Source organism: Octopus bimaculoides, chromosome 3 (assembly GCF_001194135.2).
Source record: "Octopus bimaculoides isolate UCB-OBI-ISO-001 chromosome 3, ASM119413v2, whole genome shotgun sequence".
Lineage (NCBI taxonomy): Eukaryota > Metazoa > Mollusca > Cephalopoda > Octopoda > Octopodidae > Octopus > Octopus bimaculoides.
The window spans coordinates 119,748,778-119,756,922 of NC_068983.1; positions in this window are offsets into that span (position 1 = coordinate 119,748,778).

Consider the following 8,145-nt stretch of genomic DNA (forward strand, 5'->3'; position numbering starts at 1 on the left):
TTTCTTGTGTACTCCTCTGACCTTCATATGAGTTACGAAGTGGCGGGAAATTTTTTTCATAATTTTCTTCGGCGTTCAGGCGTATTTGAGCAAATTGTTTGGCCATCATGCTCTTCTCTTTCTCTCCTTCCGTTGTCTGTGGGGAAAGGAACAAAAGAGGAGTGGAGTTGTTGTTGTTCTTTTTGTTATTGTTGTTCTTGGTGGTAGTGGTGGCTGCGATGTCGGTGGCAGTAGTGGTTTTGGTTTTGTTGTCGTTAGTGGCGGTCGTAATGGTGGTAGTGGAGGTGGTGAAGGCAGTAGTAGTAAACGCAGTATTCCTGGTAGATCTTCCTTCAGTTTCCACCATGTGTATTTCACTGATTGTAATATCACACTCTACCGATTATATTGCACCACTCAGATTGTATTAGCGCTACCCACTAATTGTATTAGTACCGCCCATTGATTGTACAAGCACTACCCTCTGATGGTATTAGCAATACCCATTGATCCTGTTAGCACCATCTACTAATTGTATTAACACCACCCACTGATTGAACTAGCACCACCTTCTGATTGTATTAGCACCGCTCATTGATTGTATTAGTACCACCCATTGATTGTCCAAGCACCATGTACTGATGGTATTAGTACCACCCACTGATTCTGCTAGCACTGCCTACTGGTTGTATTAGCACCACCAACTGATTGTACTTGCATATAAATATCTGAATATTTCACACGTAGTTGTGCCATTAACGTAATCTTAATGCTGAATCAGCGTGTGACAAACAGGACATTTTAAGTACAAGCACAGTCTGTTTGATAGGCTACCACATAGTTTCCATTTACCCAGTTTCAAACTTGGATTGATCTGAAACCGTAGTAAAAGACACATGCCCGAGATGTTATGCAATTGGATTAAACTCTGGTCGCATGATTGTGTCACATATATGCAATTTATATCTGCATCTCATACATATATACACACATACTCATCTATACAGATACACATACAAACAAATACACTCAGTCACACACAAACATATATACATAACTTTCAAACATACAAAGACAAAGAGGTAAACGGCAGATAGATAAAACTATAGATTGCTAGATAGATGGATAGTTAGATAAGTAGATATTGTATTTCATTGTAAATGATAGGGCAATTACAAAAAAATCTAGTTTAAGGTGAGTTCTTGGTAGGAAAGGTTGTATAATTTAGTTATGTACGTATTTAATCGTATGGACATCTTTTCATTCCCTTCGCAATTTTCAAGATTAGATAAGGAATGGTAAAAATTTGTGCCTTTCCCATGGGTATTAGCAATATAATTAAAGCGTAATTATTTTAGCTAAGATAGAAATCGGGTCACAATGTTGGCGCACCAGGAGCGTATATCTTCTCCTAGGGAACTTATTATTTTTTTTAGAATATATAATATTGATGAAAGAGTGAATAAGTGAATGTATGTTTGCTTGTGTGTGTCGTGGTCCACGCATATGTACCATTGCGTGCGCGCGTGTTACATTTTTGTATACACTGGGTCTTCAGGCTAAATTTGACAGTTTGCATAAAAGAATAAGAAAACACAATATCCCAACCAAAAATAAAAGCATGTTAAAAAAAATCAAAAAATATTAACTACATTATAGCTGGGAGATTCGAATTTATTCAAAGCAACCGCCCTCAGCTCCCACCATGGTCTTGATACGGCTCTGGGACCTGGTGCATGCGTCCCTCACTGTGTCCCTATGAAGATCTTCGAATACCTATTTGATTTTGGCCACCAGCTCGACCTTGATGTTGCAGGCAGAGCGGTTGGTGTCTTTCTCAACCGCGTATCACTCATAGTAATCTATAGGATTCGGGTGAATTTGGAGGCCAGAAATTGGGGTTGGTAAAATCGTTGAAATTCTCTGACAATCACTTCTGACTCTTCCCGGAGGTAAGACAGGGAGCCGAATTCTGCAGTTACACACACGGCCTTCCAACAGCAACTCTTTCCAGTTAAGATTTGACCACATTCTCCAGTAGCTTCACGTAGCCGTCTGAATTGAAACTAAGGCCCTGTTTATCAGTTATTGGATGAATTCTGGCGTGCGAACGCAGTCAGAACGCCTGCTATGTCCCTTCCTGCTGACCACAGCTTCGTAGGCTCCGTTGCAGCTACCCATGTCACGTCATACAGCCTTTACAGTATTCACAGAGCATTGAGCAGCAGCAGTCACGGTACCAGCATTTTGATACCCGGCCTGAATCATCACGATACAGTTAGCTCTTTTCCAATGTTGAAATGGCTTCAATTCTTCCATGTCAGCCAACTTTTTCACAACTACAGCTTTAATTTTTAAGCTCTCCAATGCCGTTGACCATTCACCAATATACTAAGCTCGTCATTAAAAAAAAAAAAAAAAAAAAAACAGGAGGGACATAAGAAGATCGTCAAATTTAGCCCGAACACACTGTATGTATATGTGCATTGTTAATATATGCGAGCAACTATGGCCAAGCGGTTTCATTTTGCGCTCATAAAATCCCGGGTCTGATTCCATTACAAAATTGTGTAGACAGAAATTGCGAGGAAACCTATCGGATGGGGTGCAATAGCAGTTCTAAGAACCAGCCTTGTAACATGCTATGTCATGTTGTTTCTACTTCAGTTTTACGTTAAGGGAAGGCAGCGAGCTGGCAGGATCGTTAGAACGCCGGACAAACTGCTTAGCGACATTTCTTTCAGCTTTATGTTCTGAGTTCAAACTCTGCTGAGGTTGACTTTGCCTTTCATCCTTTCAGGGTCGATAAAACAAGTACCAGTTGAACATTGGGCTCAATGTAATTGACTTATTCCCTCCCACGAAATTGTTAGCCTTGTACCAACATTTGAGATCATTATTATTATCATTAAAATGCTTTGCAAGATTTCATTTGCTGGGATCGAGCTAATCGGGTACATCTTTCCAAAAATTTCAGGTGTTGTGCCTCTAGTAGAAAGGAGTATTGTGTTAAGGTACCCAACCTCTGACGCTATAAGGCAAGAAACAAACGAATCAGCTGACCTAATAACTGGAAATATTCATCGTCAAAAGCGACGAAGAATCCGTTTTCTTTTATTTACTGTAAATAAGTATTATTTAAGCATGCATTGATATGTTTATATGTATGTGGGTGTTTCTTGCTACATGTCTAATTATTGTTCTACTTGTATAATTGCTGTAGACGTAAACTGTCTCTATTTCATTGAAAGATGTGGTGTCTAAATTGTTTCCTCGGTATTTTTATATCTCTTCCTTATCTGGAATGTTTTTAGAAGATTATGTTGCTGTCAACAAGGCTGTTCCTATTCTGCTCTACAACCCTGTGCATTTCTTTGACAAGGCAATTTCAACAAGAATATCTTTAGTAACAAAGGCGCAAATAATACCATATATAATATACATTTATTCAAGTTTCTTAACTTTAGGCACAATTTTAGAGTTGGAAAAGTAAATAGTGTGTTTGTATACCCTTTCATCAGAGCATTAATGACCTATATTACATCTATTCAGTAACTGAAACTGCATCGCAGTTGACCTGCCAAGTGTTTCTCTCTTGCTTTGCGACGCTTGTCGCAAAACTATACGTAAGTTAATACTTCTAATAGATTAAATAATTTTTGCATATTCCTAGGCTGGAAATAATTCTTTATTGGCCTACTTATTCAAGAAATTATAAGCCATACATCCATAAAAAAGTGAAGAGCAAGATACAGAAATCATTTAAGTGTCGACGACTTAGGAAGGATGTCGAAAGTTCTGTAAAGAGTCAAACTATTATTGGGGAAGTACGCTTAGATAAATATCAATTTATTGCACAATTTTAACGATACCCATGCTATGAATTCAGTTCTTTTACAATGGAGTTAATACAACATTATTAATAACAGCTACGACGTGGATTCAAAAGTTTATAGGCTGCAGTAATTTCAACTTTTCTTATTAATAACTGCATAAATGACATCTAACTGTTCAAAGAAGGCTTCAAAAGTAACTAATAGCAACTTCTCTTGAAAATCGACAAAATTTGGCATCGTACTATTATCAAGTACCTGCAGAAAAAGGGCTTGTCTCCCAAGGACATTAACACTGACATAGTTGCTACATTAGAGGATAACACTTCAGCTTTACCAACAGTGCAAAAGTAGACAACTGAATTTAGGAGGGGAACGGAGAGTCTTAACGATGACCCAAAGTCTGTCTGTCCTGCTGGTTTCCTTGAACGTTTCCTCCATCATCGGAGAGGTATAGGTTCGACAGTGGAAGAAAGTTCCTCGTCAATGATATTTGTTGTGATTCATTATGTCCAGGAGAGTGGAAGGGTTCAGTTAAATTCAGTTAGATCGGGTATTCTTTAGGTAAATCCCTCATCAGCAAGGATGGTTGGTAGTACACCATGATGAGAAGAAGAAAAAGATGTTTTTGTAGTACACCATTGTGAGGAAAAATAAATACTAACATTCTAAAGTTGTGAAAATACTGTCTAACCTATATCTCACCAATGACGGAATACTCACCTACAAAGTCTTCGCTTGATACGATACCTCAATAGCAGGGATATCCCGGAAACAGCTGTCAAAGACTATTTTTTATTTTTTACCATTCGTTATGTAATTAAATAAGATTAAATTAAATGAAATGTCCTTGTCATGCCCTGCCTAATTGCTTGCCTTTCCTCACTACTTTACATACATACATACATACATGCATATATACATACATACATACATACATACATACATACATACACACATGCATGTATGCATACATACATACATACATACATACATACACACATGCATGTATGCATACATACATACATACATACATGTATGCATACATACATGCATACATACATGCATACATACATACATACATACACACATGCATGTATGCATACATACATACATACATACATACATACACACATGCATGTATGCATACATACATACATACATGCATACATACATACATGCATGTATGCATACATACATGCATGCATGCATGCATACATACATGCATGCATGCATACATGCATACATGCATACATACATACATGCATACATACATACGTGCATACATATATACATACATACATGCATACATACATACATACATGCATACATGCATACATACATGCATGCATACATACATGCATACATACATACATGCATACATATATACATACATGCATGCATACATGCATACATACATACATACATACATACATACATACATACAGAAAAGACGCATAGACTATCAAAGAAAAGCTGCATTTGAAAACAAATTTGTACAAATAATTTTGAGAATATTTTTTATCACACTTATTCGATGAATCCACCATTAGCATTAATGGCGGCTTCAATACGGGGTCGGAAGCGTTAACATGCCGGAATTAGATGGTCTTTATCAATTTTGGACACATTGCTGGTTATGACTGATTTGAAAGATTTATGGCGTTATGGGGGTATTGATTGACCTCTCTCTCGACAACGCCTCATATGTAATAATCCAGTAGACTGAGGTCTGGTAAGCTAGGCGGCCATGTGTCTGGGAGAACATGACCATGCAGATTGGGTTGTACAAGCCTTATGAATTGAACCTTGTTGGAAGACGTACGGTATTCTGCTGCGTTCCTCTATGTATCCAAGGCTTCACAATTTTCTCCAATAGCTCTGTGCAGAAAGCGGCATCGACTCTGAAGCCCTGTGAAAAGAAGTGAGGTGGCATGACATATCCCTTGTTGCTGACGACTTCTGGAACCATCACAGTTGTTGTGAACTTAGAATGCATGACCGTTGGGACCTAATTCGGGTCTCTGCATAACCATCTTTTCTTCCTTCAGTTTACCCTTTGGCTTTGATCAAAGTGTTTCTCATCGGAGAAAAACCAAAGCATTCCACCCTCTTGTTTAGCAAGCACTTTGCACGGATAGAACGATTCTGTCTTGTCGCATTCAATATAAACTGATCCCTCCACCACACATACCACTTGTACCAGATGTTATCATGCACAACTCTTCTGATGGTGCATTCTGAAAACTTGAGGTCTTTGCAATGGTTTTGATTGCAATTGTTTTTATCGATTATTTCTTAGACTTCTTGTACCAAGTTATGTGTTCTGATGGTATTAGGACCCTGTGCAGGCGTTTGCCTTCAGCTGGTAATGTTGAATCCCCGTAAGCAGCTTCCAGATCCTTTCGAACTTTGACAACGAAGGATCGGACAAATTTCAGGAAGCTAGCTATCTTTGTATCTTTATGCCGAACTTTTAAGGCAACGGTTACAGTGTGCCTGTAGCATTAGCAGGGCTGTCGAATTACTTCACCCCAGCGTAGCAGCACACTGGTGCTGCGTTCCACCGCTCTTTAAAAGTTAGCAGCGGAAGAATACACATGACGACTTTCGCCCAGAGTAATAGCGCGCGCTTTTCAAAAGCGTTTTATCCAGTCGCTGTCTTTAATGTCGAAACGTTAACATCTAGTTCCCTTTCGTCGCTGTTTTGCTTTATCCCATTCAGATGTAGAAACTAATCTATCGACGAGCTTGTGACTTGTCTAGCACGACACACTATGTGATTTCTACCACGCCTCGCTACCGCTTCAAAACTTATTGGATATTTTAAATTTACAGCCAAATACCGGAGCTAACTACCTTGATGTGCATTAAGGAATTAACTCATGCCTTCTACACCCTATTGTCTTGTACGCTTATCTCTGTTGTGCCAGCTACTTCACGTGTGAGCAAGGAATAAATAGCTTTTGTTAACCAAAAGCATTACCTTCTGATTTTTATCGTTGCCTTTATGTAAAACATGCATCTATACGTTTCAAACCTTCTTACTTGCACACATCTAAATATACTTCCTTAATTGGTAAAGCCCAACTCTTAATTAACCTCTTATTCATTGCTAAGTCAACCTGCTGTCTAACATTATTTATCTGAAAAGCAAGTTAAGAAAATAAGTTACAAGAAAGTTAGAGTTCTTAAAAGAGGTGTCCTCAAAAAGACTGACGCACCCTCTGTGTGTGTGTGTGTGTGTGTGTGTGTGTGTGTGTGTGTGTGTGTGTGTGTGTGTGTGTGTGTGTGTGTGTGTCTGTGTGTGTGTGACTTTTCCACCACTTCAAGCATCGTGTTGCCTTGTTAGTTATCTATAGTACGTACTGAGAAGTCAAGATATTCAAAGCTATCATACATTGACCAAATTATGTTGCCAACCTCCACAACAGTTCCAATATATAGCATACACTAAATACAATAAGGCTCTACACTACATCACAGCATTACATCATCCCATATAAGAATTAAGCGTAATACATCCTCGTTGCTGGACATTGAAAGCTGTTTTCAAGCCTTCGGACTTAGTCCTCGGTCATGTTAGACTAAAACTGACTGAGATTTACAAAGTAATTTCAATTTTTAGGTTTTGGTCAACCGTTAAGCTGTAACTATGCCGTTATTAAAATAGCCTCGCTCTTCCTATCTAGTAAGTTCCATCGTTAATCAACATCTGTTTGTCTCCTGTTTTCTCATAATACAAATATCATTGCATTTATTCATAGAAACTTATTATATTTTCTCCCATGCCAATAATATTTTTTCACACACCCAAAAACTCGGTATATTACTTTGAAATATTGCAATGCTTTTAATATCTGCTTTTTCGAAACCTGTATACAAGGTTTTACAAAGTTGTTTGTTAAACAATCAGAATAGTGCATAATACACACACACACACACACATACACACAAACACACACACACACAAACACACACACACACACACACACACACACACACACACTCACACGCGCGCGCTAATGTATGTATCTGCGCGCGCGCGCGCAAGCACTAAAATAAACCCTGTACGTCAATACTGCATTGATGCATAAGCATAAAGGTTTCAATAAACAATAAATGCATGTGCACAGGTGTATTCTCTATATTTGTATAACCATAGAGAGAACCAATACTCTTTTACTCTTTTACTTGTTTCAGTCATTTGACTGCGGCCATGCTGGAGCACCGCCTTTAGTCGAGCAAATCGACCCCAGGGCTTATTCTTTGGATGCCTAGTACTTATTCTATCGGGTCTTTTGCCGAACCGCTAAGTTACGGGGACCTAAAC